The sequence below is a fragment of the Schistocerca cancellata genome, chromosome 3 (assembly GCF_023864275.1).
Source record: "Schistocerca cancellata isolate TAMUIC-IGC-003103 chromosome 3, iqSchCanc2.1, whole genome shotgun sequence".
Taxonomy (NCBI): Eukaryota; Metazoa; Arthropoda; class Insecta; order Orthoptera; family Acrididae; genus Schistocerca; species Schistocerca cancellata.
In genome coordinates, this window is record NC_064628.1 from 208,980,269 (window position 1) to 208,997,055 (window position 16,787).

Below are 16,787 nucleotides of genomic sequence, written 5' to 3' on the forward strand. Positions count from 1 at the left end.
TTACACCCCCTGCCTATGCTGATCCATCCTTACTGATAACTTGGTGATAGTCGTGCCGATGTAAATGTGTGAACAGTATTTACTTAACAGCTGGTATATGACACGTCATTTCACAGGTGGATCTCCCTTTGATAGTATATATTTCGCCAGTTACAGGGCTATTATAGGTGGTGGTAGGAGGGTGCACAGGGCAGGTCTTGTTGTGGGAATGGTCACAGAGGTATGAGCCATACAGTACAGAGATGGGTGCAGTAGGGGCATAGGGTCTACGAAGGATATTGCGGAGATTGGAAGGGCAATGAAAAACCTATTCTGTGTGTGATGGGTAAAATCTCAGACACATTTTATCTGATTTCAGGGCCTGATTTAAGGAAGTCATGGCCTTGTCGAAGTAGCTGATTAATACACTCAAGACTGTGATAATACTGAGTGACAAGTGGTGTGCTCCAAAGTTGTTTTTTGGAGGGATCAGCAGTACCAGGATTGGATATGATGGCCTGGGAAATCTGCTTTTGAACCAGGCTGAAGGGGAAATTATGTCCAGTGAATGCTGAGGGGAGGATGGCGGTGTATGGCTGTAAAGAGTCTGCATCTGAACAAATATGTTTGCCTCGAAAGGCAAGGCTGTATGGGAGGGAACGTTTGACATGGGAAGGATGACAACTGTCAAAATGTAAGTGCTGTTGTTTGTTAGTAGGTTTCATGTAGACAGAAGTGTGTAGCTGGCCTCTGGTGAGAATGGGATCAACATCAAGGAAAGTGGCACAGGATTCAGAATGGGACCATGTGAAATTTAATTTGGAGATTCCAGGAATTTTAACAGATCAGCCTCACCATGTGTCTGTATGACAAAGGTGTCACCAATGTATCTAAACCAAACCACGGGATGAGGGCTTATGGATACCAGGTAAGCCCCCTCCAAATAGCCCACGAAAAGGTTGGCATATGTTCCCATGGCCATACCTCTGATCTTCTTGTATGTCTGCCCCAAAAAGGTGAAGTAGTTGTTGATAAGTATAATGCTGACTAAGGTGAGTAGGACAGATGTCATGGGTTTGGAATCAGGTGGGTGCTGACTGAAGCAGCAGACTGACCATGTACATTGGGGATGTTGGTAGGTAGCATCAGTGGTGACAAGAAAGGTGTGTGGTGGGAGTGGGAGGGGCACAGATTTCAGATGAGCTAGGAAATTATTGGTATCTTTAACACAGGAGGACAGTCTTTGTACTATGGGTTGCAGGTGTTGATCAACTAAGGCAGATACACATTTGGTGAGTGCTTTGAAACCAGCAACTATAGGACAGCCAGCAAGACTGGATTTGTGGATCTTAGGAAGAATGTAAAAGGTGGAGGTGCATGGTTTGGGTGGGGTAGGAATTTCTTTGAATTCAGGTGTTACTCCTTGTGAGGGGCCTGAGGTTTTTATGTAGGTCACTTTCAATCACAGGTATAGGATCTTGATGGCAGATGCTGTATGTAAAGGTGCCAGACAGGTGGGGTAGACCTCTTGGTCAAGCACCACAGTGGTAAATCCTTTGTCTGCTGGGAGGATACTGATAGAGTCATCAGCTTTTAGGGAACACAGCTCCTGGAGTTCTGCAGAGGACAGGTTAGGGCCTTGTTGTATGGACATGAGGAAGGGTTGTAGAGCAACGCCGGATGTGAGGAATTCTTGGATGGCTTGTAAGGTATGATTTTGAGGCTGTGATGGGGGATAAAATTGAGATCATGGCCAGAACTGTTCAAATGGCTCTGAGCACTATGGGACTTAACTGCTGAGGTCATCAGTCCCCTAGAACTTAGAACTACTTAAACCTAACTAACCTAAGGACATCACACACATCCATGCCTGAGGCAGGATTCGAACCTGCGACCATAGCGGTTGTGCGGTTCCAGGCTGTAACGCCTAGAACCACTCGGCCACTATGGCTGGCGGGGCTGGCAGAACTGTTCAAGGCAGGATTCAATGTCAGCTTTGCTGTTGGAAGGATTTTGGGATTCGGCTGCAAAGTGATATTTCCAGTTGAAAATATCCTTGTCAGACCCAATGTTGCTTCTGCACCCACCTCCCTACTCAGTGGCTCCTATCCCTGTGACTGTCCCAAATGAAAGACTTTCCCTATGCACTGTCCTACCACCACCTATACCAGCCCTGTAACTGGCAAAACATGTACCATCAAAGGGAGAGCCACCTGTGAAATGACATGTCATATACCAGCTGTTATGTTAACACTGTTCAGCTTTTTACAGCGGCATGACTATCTCTGAGTTATCAGTCAGGATGAATAGGCATAGGCAGAGGGTGTATACCAGCAACACACAGTATCCTGTTGCAGAGCATGCTCTACAACATGACAGTCATGACCTTGGTGCCTGTTTCACCACAGGTGCCATCTGGATTCTTCCCTCAGACACCAGTTTCTCAGAACTCTTCAGATGGGAACTAGCACTACCACATGTCCTTGGTTCTTGCCACCCACCTGGCCTTAATTTACACTAATTTCTTCTGTCTCAGCATTTCTTGACAGTAACTACTCCTTTCTTCACTTCATTTTAGTTTTCTACATCTTTCATTTTCTGACTTCTTTCACTTCTGTTACATAAAATGCACTTAGCTTTTTACTCTTATCAGCTCATGCACAATGTTTCAGCAGTAATCTCTGTCTTGTATATTACCCGTCTTCCACCTTAAAGCTCCCAGGTTTTCAAATCTCATCTGGTGCAGTCTCCAACAATCAGTCTTTCTTTTCCATCCCCTCTGGTAAGTCTCTCCTGACCCACAGTTCTCGGTGACTTTTCCAAACTCTGACCCTTTTCCTAAACCTCTCCAGTCCTTTTCCTTTGCCTCTCTTCCTTCTCCTTCAACCCTTCTGCCTGAAGAAGGAGCCACTGGCTCCAAAAGCTTGCATACATAAAACATTTCTTTATACATGTGTTCTCCTGCTGCTGCTTGGTGTGTAGATTTTTTATCGATACAATTACATTATATTGTTATTTTAAGTGTTTGTAAAGATGTCTTTAGCCCCATTTATATAGATACACCAGTCTTATTCCTCTTTACCTCATAGATAGTTTTAATTTTATTACTTGGATTATTTATTTATGAGCTTCAGCACAAACTTTTAAATTTTTAGTAATTTAGCTGTGCTGGATTGTCTGAAGTGTTTGATCTGTTACAGAAGTGTCATTTTCTCTTGTGTGAAGTCATTGTACCAGTGACAATACATGGTTCATTGGAGGAGTATTTGGTTTGAGCACTATAAATCCTTTTTGGAAAAGTACTTTGAAACATTACTGCCACTCCATAACATTAGCATTGTTTTCATCATACACAAGATTCCAGTCTACTTCTTAGAGACATGATTTGAAGTCTTGAATAGTTTCCTCATTTATTTTTCTAACTACACTGTACAGAAGGATTTAAGGATCACTTTTTTGAAATTTTGTAACTATCTCCCATTGCAACATAAGTTTAAAAGTTGGCTCAAAGGTGCCTACTAGAGTCCTGCATGACCGAGTAAGCGAGCACAAAATATGAGATGGGACGAGCACACCCTAACTGGATAGGCTGCCCGCACTAGTTCTAGTGACCGAGCATAGAAGCCGTGATCGAATACGTAGCACGTAACTTCAAACACATTACATGTGTCATTATCCATGTGAGACTGTAGCCAATACGGGCTTCTCATTTGTGGTGTCTCTCTCTCTCTCTCTCTCTCTCTCTCTCTCTCTCTCTCTCTCTCTCTCTCTCTCTCTCTCTGTCTCTCTCTCTCTGCAATCATGCAGTGCGAGGAAACCAGTGCAGTAAGACGTAAGATTGAAATCAATGTTTACACATTGAGGAGACGGGAAGATCTAAAAAGCCAAGTACGGAGCATATTTTTGGTGGTTGTAGACGAAAACAGTGCGTCTACTGGATACGTATCGTGCATAAACTGCTCCACATTATTGTGTTTCCAATCAGGAACCACTCTTTTAAAGAAACACAGTTGCAAGTAACCTCACAAAGATACAGCTCCTTCAGGAATACCGGCAGTAATAAAAAATAGTATTACAGCAAAGTGTGTTGCAATGTGTGCTTAAGATATGAGACCTTTTAATGCTGTTTGCGGTGAAGGTTTCAGAGAACTAGGCCAAGAATTAATACATCTAGGTGCGCGTTATGGAAAAGTTAACGTGGCAGATGTCATGCCACATCCCTCTACTATAAGCAGACATGTCAAAGAACGAGCTGATGCAATACAGTATAATGCCTTCTGTTATTGCGGAAGTTATTAATAAAACATGTGCTGCGATAGTTGATACGTGGACTGATTCGCATAATCAGGTGCACTATTTGACGCTTACATCTCATTACATTAACACAGATTGGTCTCTTCTGATCAATGTTTTATTTACAACAAAATTCCAGGACGTTAGGAAGATGGGAGTAAATATTATAAAAGAAAGTGCTCTATGAATTTAGCTGAGTAACGTACCCATTCCTGGAAACGTTACTTTTGTATTAAAAGAAAGAAAGAGAGAGAGAGAGAGAGAGAGAAATAGAGAGAGAGAGAGAGAGAGAGAGAGAGAGAGAGAGAGAGAGAGAGAGAGACAGAGAGGCGTTGGATTTGTACAGTAGAGAGCAGCGAGCCATGGCGAGGCGAGGTGAGACGTCAGCGGTGACCGGTCATGCTCGGTTATCTGCGTGTCCGGACATCAGACATGGGGCGAGTACGTGACCAAGCCGAGTGGTGTGGGGCCGGACACGAGCGGCTCGGTCCCCCCTTGTGTATAGGCTGGTACCACCAGGGACTGTTCAAAATCATTTTGCCAAATTTGAACATGGTCTGAAGCAGTAAATGGTGCTTATGCTTTTACAGCCTGTAACCTCCCCCTCACTTATCGACCTTAATGACAGTGAAAAATTAAACCGTGTGTACCTAATGGAAATTTGGGAAAAGCAATTGTCACAGAGGTTAATTTGTCGGTAAAGAGGGAGGAAAGGGTTACATCTGAATGAAAGGAAAAATGCTAATGAAACTGGTGGAAATTATTTTTGAAAAAAGGGGTAAAGTTAATAAAGAAAGTAAATGTGCGCCGTTACGTTAACAATCAGCTAGTGGTAATTAGATATTTGAGATTTGGGGGAAATTACGGTTGCCAGTTCTAAGGACAATTACTATAGTAACTGAAAAAGAAAGATTATTACACGTATAATTAGCACTAGAAGCGTGGCAACTGAAGGTTAACAAGTGTAGTGTGAAACTGAAAGTTTGTCAGAAGTAATAAATTTCGCTACACTCTGACTTAATTTAGCAAAAGAATTAATAAAACCGGAAAATCGAAAGTTAATTTAGTGACTGAAGTTAATAGTGAGCTTTCTTTCTGAAGCACATCGAAATTCAGTAAAATGCGGTTAGTCTTGGACTACCTCAACAATCATGTCAAAAGCTACTTGAATCTACGCAATTTAGAAATAAGAAATTTAACTCTGAACTTGAATTAAATGATTCTGAACAATTAACAATAGTAAAATTTAGTACGTACCAAGCTGAGCTGCAGTCACAGGTAAGCTAAAATACGGTAACAAAACTCGCACTCTTAATTTGTGCTTGTGTAATCTGAATATTGTAGCCAGCTATGAATACTTTAACTGAACTTTGAAATTAAAGTAGTGAAGTGGAATGATGCTGGCGTTTGAATTTGAACGACACTCGGGTTCATTCCGGAAAAGGAAGGGACCCTGCTTGGTAATGCAATTGGGACAATGAGCAACAAAGGTTCATGCTAAGAAGCTGTAATTTTGTGATGCAACAATTTTAAAAGTTTGAAAAGCTGAGGTCTGCCATACAGTTCTAAAACTTTACGTGCTTCCAGTCTTCCTTGTTGGTTGATTGAAGGTTTGAAGCTGTCGATCGAGGAGGTGGCGACAGTCACTCATTGTCGGCCGTCGCTGTTGCAGAAGCTGGATGTTGGCGCGCCTTCTTCTCGACACGGTCACCAGACGAAACGGGCTCTCGATGTGCGCCAGCTAATGCTTCCCGTCCTCGACACCATGTCAGAAACTATCATCGCAAGTCGAGCGCAATTACATGCTGCCAAACCCCGAAAGCGTGGCAACTCGCGGGGAGCTTCACACAACACACCTGCTCCACTCGCTACTCCAGCCAGACTCCCTCTGCTCAGCCCGCGCTCCACGCGGCAGAGTTAACACTCCCAAAGATCCTACACACTTTGATTCTTCACATGACCTATCGATGTAATCGTTCGATAGCAGTTTTCCCTAGGCAAGACCCAGCGTAAAAATACAAATAATATTTACGAAACAAACCAATTATACATCGACATAAATGCATAAATATATATATACAAATAGTAAAACAATTACAATATATAAAGAGACGGAAATGTCATATCTTGAGGTAACAATGCAAGGAAAAAAAATTATAGTACAATAGATGGAAATAGGAGGATATGCATTTGCGGCGTTACAAGCCCTTCTGTTTCACATTCTGCCATGGCACGATCATGCAGGAGTGCGACAATAACACATGCCCGAATAAAGTGGCAGAAGGTCCCTCTAACATCCCCCTGGTTCAGGCAAACCCTCAGTGGCACCCAACCATCTTTATTGAGGATTTTAAAAATAAACATGGGCAGAGATGACCTGTAAAGTAGCCTGAGGCACTTTCAGGCAGATAACTGAAACCAAAGGAATTTAAAAAAGTTGCCTACTTGCAGGCCACTCTGACTATTTTATGGATTCTCTCTGTACATGTTCATTTTTGAAGTTCTCAGTAAGATGGATGGGTGCCACTGAAGGTTTTGCCAAACTGGAGGGGGTCTTACAGGAACCCTTTGCCACTTTAGTTGTACATATATCAATGTCACATCCCACCATGATCATGCCACAGGAGGACATCAAACAGGAGGGCTGGAAAAGCATAAGCACCATTTGCTGCTTTGGACTATGATCAAATTTTGTCAAATGGTTTTGACCAGTTTCTTGTGGTACCAACCCATATGCAAGAGCAAAAACTGCAGTTGCATTGCATTCTAAAGAGGTGCAGTCACATTTGGCACTGATGCAGTCCCACAATGCCATTAGAGTAGGGCTGAAACATCTGAAGGTCTCAGATGTGTCAAAGGTTGTCAGGAACATCCTCTTCTTGTTCAACACACTGAAAAATGTCATTTTTGACCGCAACATGTGTGAGAATCAACGCCCCAAGGAAATGGGTGGTTTAATTGACCCCACTCTATACTACCCCCTGAGGCCTTTTCAAGCCAGTTCTGAATGGTAATGTCTGGAATGTTTTCCTCATCCATTCCCAAGAAAAGCTCAAGATCTCAAAGCTGTGCATCGTGGAACTGACTTCCTTTGCAGAGGCATCAAAAGAAGGGTTGAACGTTGGGTGGGGTGGGGGGGGGGGGGTGGGGTAGAGGGGCTGTGATGACCTTGCCATTGCGTAACACGTCCACAGTGCCATTAGCCATAATTGTTAAATGTGGCATCAATTTGACATCATGAACCCACATTAAACCTCCCATGAACATTGACCTTTGTTTGAAGTGCATTGAACCTGAAAGTGACGCTGCAGTGCGCCATACTTTTGCACCATTACTGAGGAAGATTCTATGCATTGTTGAGCTAAATTCCAAACTTATGCATCACAATGGGAAACTATTACAGGGTTTAGAAAAAGCAGTCCTTTAATTCTGTTGTGCAGTGTGCTTTCCACTGTAACCTGAGTGACTTCTCACTAATACTTGGGTTATTTATAATGTGTTTTTGTCCGTAATTAAAAGACAGAACATTAAGAGTGATTAACAGTGATGTCAGCTACACTCTATGACAAAAATTAATGATGCACCATGAATGAATTATACAAATGGTATGCAAATCAGTAGATGTGGCTTATGTTTATAGATAAACAAATGCTTACAGTTTCAGAAAAACTGGATGATTTATTCAAGAGAAAGAGCTTCACAAACTGAGCAATTCAATAACACATTGGTCCACCTCTGGCCCTTATGCAAGCAGTTATTTGGCTTGGCATTGATTGACAGAGCTGTTGGGTGTCCCCCTGAGTGATATCATGACAAATTCTGTCTAATTGGTGCATTACATTGCCAAGATCCTGATCTGGTTGGAGGGCTGTGCTCATAATGCTCCAAACATTCTCAATTGAGAACAGATCTGGTGACCTTTCAGACCAAGGTACGGTTTGGCAAGCATGAAGACAAGCAATAGAAACTCATGACCTGTGTGGGTGGCCATTATCTTGCTGAAATGTAAGCCCAGGATGACTTGCCATGAAGGGCAACAAAATGGGGTATGGAATTGAAATTGAAGTAGATACTTCCTTTGAGTTAGTATGGGCAGAGGTCGTTGTTGGCCACAGGAATAAAATAATAATTGGATCCTTTTACTGACCTCCCAATTCAGATGATACAGTTGCTGAAAAGTTCAAAGAAAACTTGAGTTTGATTTCAGACATGTACCTGACTCATACGATAATAGTTGGTGGTGACTTTAATTTACCCTCGATATTTTGGTGAAAATACATGTTTAATTCCAGAGGTATGCATAAAATATCATCTGAAATTGTGCCAAATGCATTCTCTGAAAATTATTTCGAGCAGTTAGTTCATGAGCCCACATGATTAGTAAACAGTTGTGAAAACACACTTGACCTCTTAGCATCAAAACCAATTCAGGGATTAGTGAACACAGGGTTGTCATAGTGAGACTGAATATTGTAATCCCAAAATCCTCGAAAAATAAGCAAAAAATATACCTCTTCAAAAAAGCACATAAAAATTCACTTGACGCCTTCCTGAAAGACAATCTTGACTCATTCCAAATTAATAATATAAGTGTAGACCAGATGTGGCTTAAATTAAAAAAAAATAGTATTGGCAGCAATTGAGAGATTTATACTGAATAAATTAACAAACCACAGAGCTGATTCTCCTTGGTACACAAAATGGGTTAGAACACTGTTGCAGAAACAATGAAACAAACATGCCAAATTTAAACAGACACAAAATCCCCAAATTGGTGATCTTTTACAGAAGCTTGAAATTTAGTGTGAACTTCAATGCGAAATGTTTATAACAGTTTCCACAACGAAACTTTGTCTCAAAACCTGGCAGGAAACCCAAAAAGATTCTGGTCATATGTGAAGTATGTTAGTGGCAAGAAACAATTAATGTCTTCTCTGCACAATAGCAATGGAAATACTATCAAAGACAGTGCTGCCAAAGCAGAGTTACTAAACACAGCCTTCAGAAATGGTTCAAATGGCTCTGAGCACTATGGGACTTGACACCTGAGGTCATCAGTCCCCTAGAACTTAGAAATACTTAAACCCAACTAACCTAAGGACATCAACACAACCATGCCCGAGGCAGGATTCGAACCTACGACCATAATGGTTGCACGGTTCCAGACTGAAGCGCCTAGAACCGCTCGGCCACAGCAGCCGGCCCTTCCGAAATGCTTTCACAAAAGAAGATGAAGTAAATATTCCAGAATTCGAAACGAGAACAGCTGCCAACATGAGTAATGTAGAAGTAAATATCCTCGGAGTAGTGAAGCAACTTAAATCACTTAATAAAAGCAAGTCTTCTGGTCTAGACTATATACCAGTTAGGTTCCTTTCAGAGTATGCTGATGCATTAGCTCCATACTTAACAACCATATACAACTGTTCGCTCGACGAAAGATCCATACCCAAAGACTGGAACATTGCACAGGTCACACCAATATTCAAGAAAGGTAGTAGGAGGAATCCACTAAATTACAGGCCCATATCATTAATGTCGATATGCAGCAGGATTTTGGAACATATATTGTGTTCAAACATTATGAATTACCTCAAAGAAAACACACAGTCAACATGGGTTTAGAAAACATTGTTCCTGTGAAACACAACTAGCTCTTTATTCACATGAAGTGTTGAGTGCTACTGACAAGAGATTTCAGATCGATTCCATTTTTCTGGATTTCCGGAATGCTTTTGACACTGTACCACACAAGTGGCTCGTAGTGAAATTTTGTGCTTATGGAATATTGTCTCAGTTATGTGACTGGATTTGTGATTTCCTGTCAGAGAGGTCACAGTTCGTAGTAATTGATGGAAAGTCATTGAGTAAAACAGAAGTGATTTCTGGCGTTCCTCAAGGTAGTGTTATAGGCCCTTTGCTGTTCCTTATCTGTATAAACGATTTGGGAGACAATCTGAGCAGCCGCCTTTTGTTGTTTGCAGATGATGCTGTCATTTATCGACTAATTAAGTCATCAAAAGATCAAAACAAACTGCAAAACGATTTAGAAAAGAAATCTGAATGGTGCAAAAAGTGGCAGTTGACCCTGAATAACGAAAAGTGTGAGGTCATCCACATGAGTGCTAAAAGTAACTTGTTAAACTTCAGTTACACAATAAATCAGTCTAATCTAAAAGCTGTAAATTCAACTAAATTCCTAGGTATTACAATTACAAACAACTTAAACTGGAAGGAACACATAGAAAATGTTGTGGGGAAGGCTAACCAAAGACTGCATTTTAGTGGCAGGACACTTAGAAAATATAACAGACCTACTAAGGAGACTGCCTACACTACACTTGTCTGTCCTCAGAATACTGCTGTGCGGTGTGGGATCCTTACCAGATAGGACTGACGGAATACATCAAAGAAAGGCAGCACATTTTGTATTATCGCAAAATATGGGAGAGAGTGTTACAGAAATGATACAGGATTCGGGCTGGACATCATTAAAAAAAGGTGTTTTTCATTGCGACAGAATCTTCTCACGTTCCAAGTTCCGATCACCAACTTTCTCTTCTGAATGCAAAAATATTTTGTTGACACTGACCTACATAGGGAGGAACAATCACCACGATAAAATAAGGGGAATCAGAGGTCGTACAGAAACATACAGGTGTTCATTCTTTCTGCGTGATATACGAGATTGGAATAATAGAGAATTGTGAAGGTGGTTTGATGAACTCTCTGCCAGGCACTTAAATGTGATTTGCAGAGTATCCGTGTAGATGTAGATGTAGATGAATATTGTTGATGTACAGCTGTGCTGCAAGGATGCTGTGGATGACAACAAAAGGGGGTCCTGCTATGAAATGATATGGCACCCCAGACCACCACTCATGGTCATCGGATGTACGGCGGGTGACGGTCAGTTTGGTGTCACAGCATCAGCTGGGACATATCTCCAGACATATCTTTGCTGGTCATCAGGGCCTGGAATCTCATTGACTGGAGTAGAACTGCCTTCAGTGATGACTCCTTCTTTGAATTGTGTCTCAATAACCATCAAAGATGTGTCTGGAGACGACCCGGACAGCAGTGGGATACCAACCTGACTGTCATCCACCATACAGCCAACAGCCAGAAGTGATGATCCAGTGCGACATATTTCCTAGCAGAACCCCTTTGGTTGTCATCTGTGGCACCCTTACAGCACAGCAGTACGTTGGCAATATTATACACCCCATTTTGTTGCCCTTCATGGCAAGCCATACTGGGCTCACATTTCTGCTAGATGATGCCCACCCATACATGGTGAGAGTTTCTACTGTTTTTATTCATGCTTGCCAAACTGTACCTTGGCCACCAAGGTCACCAGATCTCTCCCTAATTGAGAAGATTTGGAGTATTTTGGGTAGGGCCTTCCAACCAGCTCAGAATTTTGAGAATCTAATGCATCAGTTGGACAGAATTTGGCATGATATCCCCAGGAGGACATCCAACCACTCTATCAATCAATCCCCATCCAGTTAACTGGTTGCATAAGAGCCAGGAGTGGACCAACACATCATTGACTTGCTCAATTTGTGAAGCTCTTTCCCTTAAATAAATCATTCAATTTATCTGAAATTATAATCATTTGTTTGTCTGTAGATGTACATCACATCTACCTTTTCCTGCTGTATTTAGATAATTCCATCATGGTAAGTCTTTTCTGTCTTAGAGTATAATTTTATCTGATCTGTAATTACACTGACAGTTACTGTACTGGAATGTGAAGTTATTCTGGTGCAAAAATGGCTGTGGAAGCAAGATTATATGTGGACGACAAATTTTCCAGGTTGGATCTGCTGTTAGAGTGTGTCAGAAAAGTAACAATGAATTCCCCAAGAATATTTCTCTGATGTTTTATTACAAATATGCCATAGGACGGGGACTACAAGTAACTGCTTCAAAAAGAAACTAAAATCTTTTAAAGGTGCCCATCATTACCTCAATAGATAAACAAGAATTATTTACAAGCACTTTATTGCACACAATTCAAAATACTGCTCTAAACAAAAACAGTGTACATCAGATGCACTGCAAATGGTACTGTTCTTTTTGACACAGATACCAGCACCACCTTTTTTTAGCTTTTCTACAGAACAAAGTTCATAAGTCATAAATAATCATCACTAGATTTTCTATATGGAAACTAACATGGTGATCACTGAAACACAGAATATGGGAACAATATGTACCTTCTTGAGCATGCACAGTAAGTGATGTTATGATGAGAAATTGATTTTGGCTGTTAGAAGCAGTTACATGGTGTCTGAACTGTTCAGTTTGTGGTTGGAAGCTATAACATTGATGCTGTTGGCGGGGCCTCTCTGATCACAAGTGCAATGGTTCTCTTTGGTGATGATACAAGTTGTGAGAGAACCCATTTCTATGTACACTACACGAGCAAAAGTATCTGGACACACATATGTATGCAGAACTGACCACTAGATGTTGAGAGGGGTGGACCAGCCAATATAAAAGGAGATGGGAAGTATTGTGTTGTCAGTAGAGAAACAATATCAGCAGAATGGGTCAGTCATGAGAGCTCAGTGACTTCAAACATGGACTAGTTATTGGATTTCACCTGAGTAACAGATCCATCAGTGTTGTTTCAAACCTTCTAAAGAAGCCCACGTTGAGCATTGATGGTGTGATTGTGAAGAAAATGCCACAGCTAAACCAAAACCAGGAAGACTTCATGTAGTACTGATGGTCAGGGACCATCGAGCATTCTGGAGAATGGTTGTAATCACTTATAAGTTGCAAAGCGCTACAATCATTTATGTATGGAGTCAAAAAGAATGAAGTGTAAGGGGTGATCAATAAGTTTCTGGAAAAGTTTCTGTTTGAGTATGTCGCTTCATTATATATGCAATGTAACATGACTCTGATGTGGACATATATGCACTGATACCTAGGCAATTGATTAGTGTGACATTTGTGTTCTTCCTATGTGTGTGCAGTAAATGTAGAAACGTGAACTATGGTGATGTTATTACCATTACCAAATATGTCCAAACAGGACCAATGTGTTGTTATTCTTTTCTTGGCTGCCAAAGGACAAAAACCGGTAGACATCCATCAGAAAATGAAGAATGTGTATGGGGCAGCATGTCTGTTGTAAACCACCATTGCAGAATGTCTGCTGTGCCTCCGTGTTAATGCACATTCCCATATTGCAGATGTAATGCAGAAGTTACACCAGATGAAGTGGGCGACACTGGAGCACTGCCCTATGGTCCTGATCTCTCCCCATGTGATTATCATATCTTCAGTCCCTTAAAAAAGGCACTGAAGGGTTGATGATTCCTGTCAGACAAGGATGTGCCACCGGCACTTACAGACTTCTTCACCCGTAGGACATGGTGTTTTACCAAATAGGTGTCTTCAAACTGTTGCATTGGGTGCCTCAATGTTCATGGCAATTTTGTGTGGCTGGCATATTGATTCTGGAATGTATGGACTTCAAATGGAAACTTTTTGATCAATCCTTATACAATGGTCAAGCAGCTCTCACCAAAACAGACACTTCTGTAGCAAATGCTAAGTGATGCTTGAGGAGGTGTAAAGAGCATCACAACTGGACAGTGGATAACTGGAAAGGAGTGATTTGGAGTGCTGAATTGCGTCATACCCTGCAGTAATCCAACGCAAAAGTTTGGGTTCGGTGAATGGCTTGAGAACTTTGCCTGCCACCACGTGTAGTACCAACGGTGAAGTATGGAAAATGTGGTATGTGGGTGTTTTTCAAGGTTAGGGTGTGGTCCCCTTATTGTATTTAAGAAAATGCCCTGTATTTATATTCTCTAAGGTGTGTCTGTATACTTTTCATCAGATAGTGTAGGTAGGTCTTCATAAATTGATTGTATGTGTTTACATGTACCTTGCATATAAATTCATTGATTTGGCACAGCCTTGCAAGACTTGATGCTCATATAATGTACTCTATGAAAAAAATGCTAAGGGGTTTGAGATAATCCCAACACTCCTGGATTGGGGACGGAGTGGAAGAGGTCACATGCAAAAATAATTAGAAAAAAAATCAGTATTAGTGCTGAATCCATATTTTTGGGTTTTGGGTCCTAAGCTGATTGGTGGGGGTATCAATGTCATTTTGCCCCTAGGAATGGGGAAAGTGTTGGAAAGGAGTGCCAATGTGAAAATAATTTAAAACATTCTACATAAGAGTCAAATACATGCTTTTGTGGTTGACTGGAGGCAGTAATACAGCAACACTATTAAATAAGCCAGGATAGTAAATAATTTGGCAACACTATTAAATAAGAGGAAATGAAATAAATAAATATCTATCAGACTGGTATTATGAGGACTACCGTGGCATCATCCCAGATTGCCATGGAGTGACAGGCATGCTTTCTTTGACACCAAGTGATACACATTATCTAAGGTAACAAGAATGAAACCACCTAAATTAATGGTTTTTCCATAGCCTCACTGTTGTACCTAGTAGTGGCAGAAGTTTGACAATGATGTAGTGAAGGTATAAATTTCCCTCTTCTCTCTTATTGCTGTTATGTGCATTTTCTGACAGACTTCACAATAAAATTTAGGGGAAATCATTTACACTATGTTTGTAGACACAACAAACCATTTTGATCTCATGAAATAGGATCCTTCTAATAATAGAGTGTACATTTGAGTGGTTTTTTATCAGCTTTTGAAAGTTTCACATCTATTATTGAGACTTACTGCCAGATATGAAAAGCTCAATGCACTCCAGCAGATCTTGTGATTTACCCCAGTTCCAATTGACATAGTACCGTTTACCATAGGAGGAAGGCAATCAGTGTCATAGGGAAGAAGTAATGTACATTTGAAAACAGCACATTCATTGCATTTTTCTTTCCTTCTTGGTTGATGTTTACATATCTAAATTCTATCTCAATGCTGAAGTTTTGTGCTGATTAATTTATGTGCCTGTATGGACTACTTCAAATAGACTGAGACAGTTTTTAAGAGATATAATATGCCATCACAGCCATTTAAACTTTTGCCTGCTACAACAATATGTTTTTTTTACTACTGTAACTATGAGAGACCTATGACACCTACAGTTGACTTCAAATAATGAGGTTTACTGAAAGCTCTGCCAGCTGTACAGTGTTTATGTATCTCCCTATTCAAAGTCATGATTTGACTTCCACAAAACTTTCTGGCAGCAGCACATTCTGAATCAATAAGGCTAAAGAAATTTCTTTCAATTTCCTTCCTCTTCCAAGAACTGTTTCTCATGGTTATAAGCAGTGCCCAATTTAATATAAGAATATACTGTTTGCAACAGCAATATTTACACCTTTCCAATATAATATAACATGTATGCACAGTATATTATTAGATTTCTTTTGATGGCTGAATTGAAATTGGCTGTGGGAATTTACTTGTGGACTCAATTACATTGCAGCCACTGAATTAGGAAGAGCAGTTCTAGATGTGGTAACAGTTATAGAGCTTCTGTAGTACCCACTAGATACACGGCTCAACACACTACCCTCTTTTGAATAGGTATTGAGATCATGAGTACAACCTTTCCTCTCACAGAAAACTTGCATGTTTCAGCTGAACCACTTAAAAATCTCTGCTTGTCAGTGTATTGAACATAATCATATAATTCCACAATCTACAAAGATTTTTGAATGGTGGTCACTCTTCACATTCTCCATTCTGCCATCCATATGAATCCAAATACATTACTTGCTTTCAGTTCATGTTAACTGTAAATAAACACAACTGATTATCATGTTTGTGAACTGGAGAAAAAAAACACAATTGCTGAGATTCTTTACCAGTAAGGGTTGTTGCTACTATTTCTTCCTTGCTACATACTGACAACTAAGTGGCATCCAATGTGAAAGTTGTTCTCATTCACAGCCCTGAATAATAGCTACTGCACAGCATTCAGTAACACTATTAGTCGATCAGTTGTTGTCAAAGACATATTTGGAATCTTCACTTCATGAGACACTCATGTTATGGCTCCACTATGTCTGTGAGAATGGCAACAACCAAACCGATGGACCAAGTTACATTTGCCAATGGTAAATATTTGTTTAATAATGCCCTCCACACTTACAGTGCTATCTGCAGCTTGAGCAGTTACGCTGTGGTTCAGTTGCCTATATTTCCTAATCAGCTCATTAACCTAGGTTCATTTTTAATAGATAGCTGCAGAAGCCCATTAGAATAGATGAAGAAAGCAACATATTGTGATAGCAATTTTTATGTTATTATGAACTCAAGAACTTAGTGTGAAATTTACAGATCACGGTGTCTGTATATAAATATCTGTTTTTGCATTTGATATATTTAGTTGAAAAATAATTTTAGTTCTCCAGTTACCTATATTCAAGTAAGTGGGGATGATTCTGTGTGTTTCATTGACTGCATAGTTGACTGAATTGCACTACATTGTTGGATCTGTCTTTTACAATTGTCACTTCATTCTTTTATGTCTGACTGCTACTCTG

The 16,787-nt window shown here is 40.5% G+C and overlaps 1 protein-coding gene across 1 annotated transcript in view; it reads left to right on the plus strand.

The window, feature by feature from the left end:
• The window catches only part of LOC126176227 (uncharacterized), a 327,159-nt gene that overhangs the window by 143,196 nt on the left and 167,176 nt on the right, over nt 1-16,787 (plus strand). The window lies entirely within an intron of this gene.